The 13,331-nt window shown below is 36.4% G+C and overlaps 1 protein-coding gene across 2 annotated transcripts in view; it reads right to left on the bottom strand.

Moving 5' to 3' along the window:
- LOC113230960 overlaps window positions 1–12,563 on the bottom strand; it is a 37,170-nt gene extending 24,607 nt beyond the window's left edge. For both annotated transcript variants that reach the window (XM_026465073.1, XM_026465074.1), the window contains exon 1: window positions 12,056–12,563. The gene's annotated coding sequence lies outside the window, so the exon portion shown is untranslated. The remainder of the gene's footprint in view (window positions 1–12,055) is intronic.
- Between the last annotated feature and the right edge of the window lie 768 nt (window positions 12,564–13,331).

The following is a 13,331-nucleotide window of genomic DNA, read 5'->3' as shown; positions in this document are numbered from 1 at the left end:
GGAAAGTATCGAGTATATCACCAGAAATAGAGACAAAATAAGTGCCATCCATCCCTGGCAACTCATCAGGTAAATGAGGGTCTTATATTAGTTTTAAATATGAACTCTCGTTTGCGCTGAAATCACAAATTAGAAAACTGAAATAGTACAACTGCCAACAACTGGCCTGTGGGTACGTCTCCTTATATTCCAAAAATATTCTATATTTATTGTAATAAAGATAATATATCTAACAATGGGGGCTGTTCCATTCGGTGGTGTGGAAAAAACAGCGAAACATTACAAAACGAACGAAATCACATGTTATCGGTAATTAAATATTAAATACGTAATTTTGCAATATTCGTCCATTATAGCAAAGCGCAAGTTAAACTGGTCGATTTAAAGTGAAACAATTGACGACACTCGTCAATTCTTTATTTCTGATTTTATACTCGATGTTGGAAAGGGTACCTCACGAAAGAAAGAAATTTATGTGGTCTGTGGAGTACCTCAATAGTGATCCCATTCAAATTTGAAGAAAATATTCCACCTCTAAGGGTGGCAAATTAGGGAGTGAATCCGGTTTGTTAAATTTCACCCACTTTCCGTTAACCAATTTAAAGAAAACTTTCTTTTTGTAATTTCAATGAAAATAAAACAGTAAAAACATTATAATTATTTTTATTTTACTTTTTTTTTTTTTACACACTCAACATAGCACCGCACTAGGGAACCCCTGTGTCGCGGGTGCCATGGACACACACATAGACAACCACAAATTACACCCAAACTCACGAGAGAAATAAATGTAGGCCATACAAATATTTCTCCGGGAATCGAACCCGGGGACCTCTGCGTGGCAGTCCGGTATGGTAACCGTTCGGCCACGGAGGCAGTTATCGGGCCTTTAGTATAGTACTTTCTGCTTTTGTGATTAATGGTGTTAGTACCAACAGTTTCACATTATAAAAACATTATTATTGCGTACTTTTTTAATAGTGTAATATTATTTTCTACGAATATTATTATCCAAATCACTATCGTTTAAATTATTGACTGATTTATTAGATGTCACACCCATGTGATGTTTATGGTACAGTTATATATCTAAAAATGAACATATTTGACCTAGTGTGTATTATTTTTGCTGTGATATTATTTTTTATTGCATGTTAGTCAATAGACAATAAGCTTTCAATATGTTTGTACGGACAGTGCTTTGCCGCGCACAGTAAACTATACTTTATAAGGTACTGTCAACATCCCAATATATGTATGTAAATGATCGAAGCCAATATTTATCTAAAGACTCGCCACCCAATATTGATACCTTTTTTTAAGGTCCTCCTAATTAATGATTTTAAATTTACACCCTTTAAATAAATAAATATTAGACAACATCACATACGTTGCTCTGATCCCAAAGTAAGTAGCTAAACCACTTGTGTTATGGAAATCTGAAACAACGAAAAACCGGTGTGCACGCCACTCGATCACGGAGGCGGTCTTAAACAACCTGTTTCCACAAATATAGGACTTATAACCAGTCAGATAGATTCAAAAAAACCACAAAAAATTGCTATCACTACACTGAATTGGTTTCCTGGGTTATAAAGCCACATGTGACCGACAATATACGTCAATAGTAGATTGTACAATAAGTGCATAAAACGCGTCATTTTATAAAAAATAAAATCAAGGTAAAATGGATTTTATGAACGAGTTATACACTCTGCTTTTCACTTCGATTGCGAAGAAATTAAACAGCAATACTACAAATAAACGATTATATTAAAATTGAATGTAAAATTACAACAATCACGCCAATGTACTACTTTTTTCTACGCGTGACTCAGGTCGGACTACATAATGCTCAATTATATTTTACAAGATTTTATTTTTATGTATTTCTATTTCTTATAACTTATTAGAATTACTATTACTTACTTTTTAATTTTGTAATATAACACGCATTAAAAAAATAAAAATAATACTTTCTTTTATAAAGTTCTAGTGCGCGTGGCTGTTGGCGCAGGTGTCATTGCCTCTGTCTTAAACGACGATTTTATTTTATGCACTAGAGCATAAAATCCTATTTTATGCCTATACCCAGCCTAAATACGAACTTTAAGAGCATGAGAAGTGAAAAAGTGTTTTATGACATGAAAGTCATGATATGAAAATAATACGAACGCTGAAAAAACTTAATACAAATCTATAACAGACACAGAACAATTTCGTCGACTTGCTAACTCGATTTGTAGCTCAGTTGGAATAGCAAGTCGCAGGTTCGAGTCCTGTCGGGTCGAAGGAATTTTCTTTGTGTTCAATCTTTGTATTAATAATTATAGCAAAACTAGTAGAGTTATGTCACAAATAAATTATAACACTTTTATAAAAAAAACCGACCTGAAAAGTTCGTGGAATTACATCTATTTGTCAGGTTTTATTGACATCGACTACCGGAATCCCCTAGTTTACCACCTTTAGAGGTGGAGGGTCTTCAAATTGAAATGGGACCAATAATGAAGTACCCTCTTACCAACAAAAAAGAATCATCAAAGTCGGTTCACAAATGCCGAAGTAATCGCGTAACATATACACACAAAAAAATTCAGTTGAATTGAGGACCTTCTCTTTTTTGAAATCTGTTAAAAATTGATGAATAACACTTGAAACAAAATTATGTATATATAACAATTCATAACTCTCTTATTACATACATAATTAGGCATAAAATGTTTAATAATGTCGTTTCGTTCGTTTGTAGTGTCATTTTGCAGAGGTGGCCTTATTAAACCAAGGATGCCAAATATTGTCACAATTTTTTGTGGTATAGTCATTGACCTACCAACAAATGGACGATGAGTCTAATACAAATCCACGAAAAATATGTCCAACATTAACCTACACATACATAAACGTACGGATATAGTCCAAATTATTTTTCAACGAGTAAGCCCACTAGATTATAGCAATTTAGTTCACCGCCTCACACGTCGTAGTGCCTTTGTTTAAGGTCTTCTTTAAAGGCAAAGTGTTCGAAAACCCATCATTTTCTAATTGTTTTCCCTTAAATAGTGACTTACACTCGTTAAAGATTCATTGCACGTAATTGTCCACCTGCAAATCGATGGAAATCGATCTTCATTGATTTAATTCGAATTGTCACTATCGATTAACATTCAATGTACATACGTTTGTCACTTTCTCAGGACAAAGAATTTGGGTTTGACACCTTTGGCACATATTTTTGGAAGTACGTAAGCAAAGCCTGATCTAGAAAAGAGAATATGCACAGCTTTCATATTTAATGTAACTCTTGAATAAAAAATAAAAATACTTAATTAGTACCTATAGGTTTGTTTTATGCAAGAAATACGTTCTTCATTTCTTTTTACTTTTAAATACTTCAAACCTTGATTTTTAGTTATAATAATTTAGAATCTTTATTTTTCACTTCTGCTAGATAGAATTGTGTGTATGCGAAGCTGTCATTTTTGTGAACGCAGATTTATTTAACCATTTTGCGTTATTATCTACTTAGCTTATGGCTGCAAAAGCTTGTCCAGAGGCAAAGGACCGACAATGGCATTATCCACAATCTTACATTTTTGCGCTGTGCCAACGTTGCCGACGGGCCTACTTTTAAGTAAACGATATCTCGTATCACAAAATCAGGACAATTATTCTACAGGATTTATCACGACAGTGTACGATGAAATTCATCATAAGCTTACATGCATCCACTGCTGGAAATAAGCCTTCCCTTGAGCACGCCAACTCTCCCGGTCTTGTGCCGCCCGCATCCAGCCGCCGCCAGCCACCTTTCTCAGGTCGTCCGTCCATCTTGCCGCAGGGCGACCCACACTATGTTTTCCTTGGCGTGGTCGCCATTTCAGAACAAGTCTGCTCCATCGGCGATCAACCCTCCTGCAGACATGTCCGGCCCACTCCCACATAAACTTACTGATTTTGCGAGCTATGTCGGTTAGTTAGTTAACTTTAGTTTTCTGGCATATGACCTCATTAGGGATTCGGTCCATCAGAGAAACCCCAAGCATAGTTCGCTCCATCGCACGCTGAGCGACCTTGAATTTGTGGATGAGACCTGTTGTTAATGGCCACGTCTCGGATGCGTAGAACATAACTAGTAGAATGCACTGGTTAAATGTCTTAGTTTTTAGGTTTTGTGGGATTGGCGACCTGAAGATGTGGCTACGATGAAATTGCATGATTTAATTTCGAGTTAATAATTTGAAGTTATAGTGGTTTTTAAGTAGGTGAAAAAATGAAGAAAAAATTTAGCGCCCTAAAAAATAATTTATTCTCAAAGTAAGCAGTAGACAAAATAAGTTTGGGAACCCCTGGCACAGAGCGTCTGAAATTGACCCCATTGGGCCGTTTGAGGCAATGCCTTGCCCTTCTCAACCGGCCATCGTTAGTCCAACTACAAACAAGTTTGACTATGGATAACAAAGGCTAGCTAGCTCGGTTAGTCAACCAAAAGCTACTTTCTTGTGTATATTATCCGTACCAAATAAAATTGAAATGACAATAATTAAAGTACATTTTTTTTCAAACCTGGTCTTGGAAACCTGTACTATGAGTACCAGAGCAATGAAAATTACTCCGGGGCACTATCGGGAACACCCAGATAAGCGTCAATTTAGGAACTATTCTTTCCCAGATTGGTCTTATCACGAGTCAAATCCGGGACCTCCGCACAGTGCCCACTGCAAACGGTTGGGCCACTGAAGTCGTAATCTCATAATGTTTCCCTAGTTTAAACTTTCATACTCATAGTAGTACGTATTTAGAAAAAATATATTTGTGTTGTCGGTTTTCTTAAACAGGGTTCAATGTTTTCCGAATGTATGTACTTAAATTACAGTGCTTATAATATGTGCATATTTTAAAACCTTATGATAACTACCTAAGTGGAAGTGCTCCGATTGCCAATTAGATTATACGGCGTTATAGCATAGCTGCTATTTTTTGACACAATTAAAGCCCTGCACTAGGGAAATCCTAGTGTCGCAGGTGCCATGGACACACACATACACAACCCCAAATTACACCCAAACTCACGAGAGAAATAAATGTAGGCCATTCAAATATTTCTCTCGGCCCGGGAATCGAACCCGCGACCTCTGCGTGACAAACCATCATGGCAACCGTTCGTCCTCTGAGGATATAACTATTTAGTTAGCTGGTTACCTACATTACGCAGAAGATCTCAAGCATACGCAACTAATAAGGGAGTCGTCACAATTAACGACGCGTAATCAACTTAAGGCGATTCTGTTTTACGACACTTCTCGCATTAAAGGATAAACCACACGTATCGATGCGGAATCGCATTAAGCCAGTCACAGAGAACTTTATGTTGACGAACGTAAGAGCGAAAAAGACGTTATCCGTGTCGCATCGGTTCGTACGTTCGTACGAACGCGGTTCGGCGCAGGTCGGTAACAAATCTGCTTTTTTTTGATACTAAGTGCAGGACGAACAAGTCGTGCGTCTGGTGGTAAGCGTGACGCCTGCCCATAACAGTTGCAGTGCCGCTCAAAGGGCAGTGCCGCTGTTTCCGTCAGGGACATAAGTTGAAAAGCCTCATGTAGCTCTAGCGACTACCAATTGTCCCCGGCGGCGCATTCAGGCAGACTCTGGGACAAATCGGTGGATTCCGACGCATACCAGTGGATTCCGTCGCATATCGGCGCATTCCCACCGTGTTATCGTGGTATCTCTTGAATAACACAGTGAAAACCACACTCTTAGAGCATTGAAATTTTAAAATATCATAAAATATTTTTGATAATTTAATTTATTGATAAATTTAATGTACCTACTCTACGTTCCCGTCTGCAGGTTTGCGTTGGCCCTAACATCGATCAAGATCCATTCAGCCATAGTAACGCGCCGCTGATGCTGAAGCGCTCTAACAATACACCATATAATATACATGTTTAGTGTAGATAGCTGCCTCCGTGGCCGTACGGTTACCATGCCGGACTGCCACGCAAAGGCCCCAGGTTAATTGAACCCGGGCCGGAAGAAATATTTGTATGGCCTATATTTATTTATCTCGTGAGCTTGGGTGTAATTTGTGGTTGTCTATGTGTGTGTCCATGGCATAGGCGATACAGGGTTTCCCTAGTGCGGGGTTATGTTAAGTGTGTGCGTTATTAAAGCTACTAAATTAAATTTAGATGACAATTGAAATACAAGTAAGAGAACGGTTTACACCACTTTCTAAATGCTCGTAGCTGAACACCTACTTAGGTAATATAATCGGTCATCCATTTCATATAATTACTAGGTTAAACATTTTTCAACCAAACTATAAATATTTCAAAGGCAAATTAATATTTTGCAGTCGTTTATAAAACTACATGATTCTAACAGAACAGAACTCGTCAAACATGATTCAGTCTTTAGCACGCGTATGACCACAATCTCATTTCATCGCGTTTTGCGACGCGACAGATACGACAGGTACGTTGGACCACAGCTATATTTCTTTATACAAACTGCCAAAATGCTTTTATGAAAATTGTACCTAACTTCATTTATATAATGTTCAAATTCGCAGTTTAATAATGTAACCGTTTGCATAAATTGCGGTGTGACTGAGTGTACATGTTATATCGATGTAATTTTTAAATTGGACATTCGATTAATTTATTTTGCATTCTCGTAAATGCATATTAAATTTATATGAGGTTTTTTTAGGGCAATGTTTACTTTCAATTCTGCATACACTATTTACAAAACTCAGTACTATTTATTTATTTATAGTCATGTTTTTGGTTCTGCAAAGACGTAATAGTCTGACTTTTCAACTGAACTATTTGTTTCGCAATTTATAGGCGCATTGGACAGTCCAAATGACGAGAAAAGTATGTCTATACAGGGCTAAGACGAACTTAGCATTATGGTAGCAAAATCTAAATTAAAAACCATAACTAATTTTAAAATCAATGAAATGTTTTAAAATTATGATGACGTGCTATCAAAACAGGTAAAATAAATAAAAATTTAAATCTTTTGTGATGTCAACGTAAAATATTAACATCTCATTATATTTTACATCGTAAAAACAAATTACTCGTAATAATCTCAGTACAGAGGACTAAAAAAACCGACGTCAAAAGTTCGTGGAATTATGTCCATTTGCCAAGTTTTATTGAAATCAGTTACCGGAAAGTGCGCGAAACCGGATCCATTCCCTAGTTTGCCACCCTTAGAGGTGGAATATTTTTATCAGATTTAAATGGGACTACTACCGAGGTACCCTCCTTCCAACAAAACAAGAATCGTCAAAATCGGTTCACAAATGAGTTATCGTGTAACATGCATAAAAAACACAGTTGAGAACCTCCTCCTTTTTTGAAGTCGCTTAAAATAATAATAAACAGTTTATGCGAAGAATATATTTGAATAAGCGAAAAAAGTTTTGGTTCCCGCATCTAATTGACTGCGAGCATTTCGTTTATACAAGCCACCAAAATTATTTTATTTTTGCTAACGTTGTTTGTTTTTTTATTATACCAAAGAAGTGCGCCTAGTGGTAAGCGACACGCCTGTCCATAGCGGTTGCAGTGCCATTCAGTACTTTAGATCACAAAGATCTGAGGGGCACTGCCATTGCGCCCGTCACCCTGTGACATATTGACAAGTTGACAAGTGCCATGTATCTGCGGTTGCCCCAACACCCTTACCCTTCAGAACCGAAATGCGCAACGTTCACATTACTGCTTGGCGGCAAAAATAGGTAATGATATTACCAGCGCTTAAATATGGTAGATTTTTTTATTACAGCTCATAAGATTATTGCTATCAATTATCTACAAAGCAATTAATTAAAGACGAAAATAAATTTGATCATTATCATTATGATTTCGGATTTTGCACAAATTTCGTATCGAAAAATTTACAGCCCAACAGTATAATTGTGCATCAAATACACAAGTACAAAAGACAGAAAAAATTGTTACACAATGTTGAATATTTACAAAGACAGTTAGAAAGGCAAGTACATATAAGTCACATCAATGAAAAATAATTAAAAAGGTGCCAAAAACGAACAGAAATAAATTCGAAACGTATAAAACAGGTAATCAGGTAAAGTAGGTATTAATAGCAGTAGAGCTCCTAATGAAAGAGTTCATCCAGGAAAGCTGCCACCTTACCTATTTGTGCCACCAAGCTGTAATGTCAGCATTACTGTGTTCTGATTTTGAGAGGTGAGGGTGCTGGTGAAATTACAGTCAGATGGGACTTGTCAACTGATGTCTCAGGGTGACAGAGACACCACAGATATTTGCAATTAAAAGCTCTGAGCGACACTGCACCTGGTATGGACAGGCGTGTATAGCTTACCACCGGCCACACGACTTGTTCGTCCCTTCACTTGATATTATAAAAATTAAAAAAAAACGGTAAAACTAAAAAGGTAAAAATATTTGTAGTGGCATAAGCCGCTACATCGGATATTAGTTTATTGTATTTAGTCCATCAAATTCGGTGTCATTGTCGCAGTGATTACTCGAAGAAACAATTATAATGACGAACACACTCAACAAAGCCCCGCACTAGGGAAATCCTGTGTCGCTGGTGCCATGGACACCACATAGACAACCACAAATTACATCCAAAGTCACGAGAGAAATACATGTAGGCCATACGAATATTTCTTCCGCCCTGGGAATCGAACCTGGGACCTCTGCGTCGCAGTCCGGCATGGTGACCGTTCAGCCACGAGGTAGTTAAAGAAATGTATAAGCAAAGCTTGCGACCAGAATCGAGTAATTTTATCTACGCGAAACGCGTTATTGTTTTAACTTTGCTGGTCTCTCTATGGCAAATCTTGTAGCTCTTATGACCGTGCTTTTGCGGTTTGGCAGTTATGCCCTACTTGTAGTTTCAAACAAGTAGTAATATTTTGTTTTGAGAACTGTTTCCAGGTCAACAAACAGACATAACAGACTTATGGAATATTGTGAACATTTTCATTCTAACCGCAAAATGTTTGTTAAAAATAATATATGCTCCACTCCATTTTCACATAATAATTCGAAGCTGATTACAGGGTTTTCTGAAAAAGATGGCAACCTCGAGAGCATCAGAAGTGAACCATATTATAATCGGAAAACGCAAGGCATATAAACATAATTTCTTACATTAAACGTAGCCACATTTATAGTTCACAAGTTCACTGTTTTATGAATATTACTCCATTGTTGCTTAAGAAGTACAGAATCGAATGTGTGCTTAATTTTTAGGAGTTCAATCCCTTGGTTACAATATAGAGCATCGCCATTCATTACCTCGTACGTACTTTTTTAGCGTGCACAGCCTACAATTTATCGCAATTAATAGTATACTTCCCTAATATATAATAACTTCAGTGTACAAGATACAAAAAGCTCATGCGGGATCCTTGTTACTTTTTCTTTTTGTTATAATATCAAGTGACGGGACAAACAAGTCGTGCGCCTGATAGTAAGCCACACGCCTTTCCGTAACAGTTGCAGTGCCATTCAGAGCTTTAAATCGCAAAGATCTGAGGGGCACTACCACTGCGAGACATAAGTTGACAAGTCCCACGTGCCTGTAATTTCACTAGCACCCTTACCCTTCAAAACCGAGAAACAGTAATGCTGACATTACTGCTTGGCGGCAGAAATAGGTAAAATGGCAATACTTCCCTGGACGAACTCTTTCTCAAGGAAGTAGAGCTCCTTGAGAAAGAGTTCGTCCAGGCTACTAAAATCTTCTATGTTAAGCAAATTTTGTGCTATTCATTTTATTCAATGCCTTTATATTAATATATAAAGGCCTAATTCAAAATCTGGCCTCTTTTTAATGCATGTCCAATATTTAAAACCAAACAACATTTTATTATGGGGACTCTGGTTAATCGCAAATAAAAAATCGACAGTTGGAACTAAATGTATGAAACAAACAATTATTTTGCTGTTTCACACGGGTCTTATATTTTTATTACAATTCGCACCCTTAGTGTAATAAGGCCACATCTATAAAATAATAGTTTTTTAGGAGAGAAGTTTGAAAATTTCACGAACGAAATTAGTCGATAACTCTTTTATGCTTAAATAGAAGAGTTACATAATATCACATATACCTAGATAATTTGTTTGATATCGACCCTGGAAAACTATAACATCTATCGTGCATTTGGAAAATGTTACAGGAAAGCGTAGGTCAATGCAGGAAAGCGTTAAATCGCTCTCCTATATGGAAAACTAGAAAGTTTCAGTTTTTCCATACAACAAATCAAATTAGTCATTTTTTTCTTAAAAAAACACGTTAAATCGCGCTACTGTATAGTATTTTCAAAATACACGTCATTTATTTTATCTTTCCAGTGTCGATATAGTTCGTATTACTTTTATAACTTTGATGTGACAAAAGCACTTTCGACGTATGATCACAAGTGGCTTTATTATACCAAGGGTAAGAACTATATTATCCATCCACAAGTTGTTTGGTTTCATATTTAACTGCCTCTGTGGCCGAACGGTTACCATGCCGGACTGTCACGCAGAGGTTCGATTCCCGGGCCGGGAGAAACATTTGTATGGCCTACATTTATTTCTCTCGTGAGTCCATGAGTCCATGACAACCGCGACACAGGGTTTCCCTAGTGCGGGGCTAAGTTGAGTGTGTGTGTTGTTATTATTATTATTATATACTACAAATATTCTTACAGGGATGTCAGCCAATTAGGTTGTCTTCTCGAGATTTCTCGACTTGGGAAATCCCGGGAAATCTAGCCAACTTCGAAACGAGAAAAATATCATCGAGAAATCAAGAAATCAAATTACATTTTTAAATTACTGAAAAATTTACTTATAAATCTTTGCAGACAATGGAAAAGTCCAAGGTTTGGAAATATTTTAAGATGAACAAAGATTCTTTAAACGCTCAATGCATTATATGTCCTAAACATATCACTAAAAGGCTCGAGCACAAGTGGTTTAGTTAGACACGTGTTACATATTCACATTTCTTTGAATGCATCAGAAGATACAGAGGCATCAACTTTTTGTGGTATGAGGTCTTTTTGTTCATTCGTTTTGTATTTTTTTCATAAAACACGTTATTGTTTGTAATAATGATTTATTTGTATGTGATTTGTTTTATTTTGTTCAGTTGATTGTAATGGCTAAATGTTATTATTTATAAATGTTCCCAAAAATTATATGGTTAAGTCTGGTTGATTTAATAATAATAACGTTCATCTTATAAATAAATAAAACGTGTTGATTTTGTTATAAATTGTGTTTCTTTTTATTTGTATTTATAGTTGACTAAGTAGATTTTTTAACGTTTTAAAAAAATTCTCGAACAACTCGAGAAACCCGGGAAATCGGGCTCGGGAATTCCCGAAGCTCGAGAAAAAAAATATGTTGAGAAATCAGAAACCCTACAGTTAATATCAGGATCCCTTAAAGTAGAGCATATACAGCAGGTGTTTCATGATACGTACGTAAATTATGTAATTACATAAACAAGTTTACTTACAAAAGACTATTAAAAATAACAAACAACAAAAATTTATTTATATTTTCAAATAACATTGTGTATGTTTTCTACATTTATTTAGCAGTATGTTTTATTTTTACTTTCAACCACGTACTGTTATTATCAGCATTTAAGGAAGATTTTGTTATAATTATATTTTATCACAAATGATGAACGTCAAGAGAATGCAATTATTTTTTTTATTTAATAGCATCACTTTAATACACCAAATGTAAACTGATAATCTTTATGCCAAAAGAAATAATTTAAACGAGCTTATATATCTGATAAATAATATATATTTTAGTAACATGTCATAACCTAAAAAACATTACTTCGTTGAAAATTATTAAGTACCTTGTGGTTAAACTTAGAGTTTATCTCAATTAGAAACAGCTCGAATTCTTGTTTGAATCCTAGTGAGCAGTCGACTTTAAACGCTCGCTAACCGAGTCAACTAGAATAAGATGTCAGGAAACGCAAACTTGTTATATCGCTACAAATAAAACCAACTTACCTCCTTATCAAGACTGAATGAGATAAAATCAAACGCAAAGCACGGCAAATAAATGTCCTTGGTATCCTATAACCACCACAAATCACAGGATTTTGTTACAATTTTTTTCACGAGCTACCATTGCAAGATATATCAACTGATTGCAAGTTCGCGAATCAACAATTTCGTACGTTGTATCGATGCCAAAATTTCGCTAACGGCAAAACACTCGCGCGCATAAGAAACACTGTTTCTTTTTCATCAATAATCACATATGTCCCCTCAACAGTTTGTGTCACGTCCGGTATCGTCCTGATGCACGAATGAATTTTGTATCGAGTGCGACTTTGTATTCACTCGCCGGCTAAACTCTCTTTGCTGATTGTGATGCACGTCGCGTCCTCTGCCTTACGCATTGTGTGACAATGCGCGCCTAGGGGTGGTGGGACCTCCTTATTCATGGTTCGCCTAGGCTCTCATAACTATAGCGTTCATTAGAATGTGGTACGTCGCGGGCGGTGGCACAGCGGGACCGGTACGGAATGGAGGCACAGGCGGTGTAATCGGCCAACGTCGCCTTACCAGTTGGCCACTGGGTTAGCGGTGTTCTTTTTCCTGCTTATGGGGTACAAGTGCTTGCACCTCCGCTGACTCACACTAACAATCTTTATTACGACCGCAAATAGGGTTAAGTGATGAACTTAACAAATTTTTAATCGGTTACAAATTAGTACAGATACAAACGATGAAATTCGTAATTATTACGTAACAAAAGGAAAGCGAAATTTTTATTAAGTAATCGACGAAAATCATGTGCATGTCATCGTCTGATACGTCAATGCTCTAGAGACACCAACTATCATTGAATGGGCTTTTTGTGATGGCATTAAAGATAAGAATATAACTGGGTTGGAACACGTCGTGAGGAACCAAACGTGTTTCGTAAATTTTTTAAGTACTCCTAAACCACACAATGGTAAACAATGAAGTCTTTCTTTTATTATGGAAAAATGATCATATTATAATGTGTACCTATATGATATTTTGCTCAACAAAAATTGCCCCTCGATGTGTGCTGCAATCCTATGATATTTTAAAGTCTTTGTGTTAAGGTAGAGTTATAAAAAAATATTACTAATACTGTTTACTAACACTTTACAAGGTCTGTTTTTAACCAACTTCAAAAAAGGAGGTTCTCAATTCGACTGCATTTTTTGTGTGTAAGCCGATTTAAATGATCCTTTTTTTATTATTAGAAATCTTTTTTATTATTAGGAACCTCACTAGTGGTCCCATT

The sequence above is a fragment of the Hyposmocoma kahamanoa genome, unplaced genomic scaffold, assembly GCF_003589595.1.
Source record: "Hyposmocoma kahamanoa isolate Upper Pololo Valley unplaced genomic scaffold, ASM358959v1 64, whole genome shotgun sequence".
Lineage (NCBI taxonomy): Eukaryota > Metazoa > Arthropoda > Insecta > Lepidoptera > Cosmopterigidae > Hyposmocoma > Hyposmocoma kahamanoa.
This window is presented reverse-complemented; position numbering and strand designations above follow the sequence as displayed.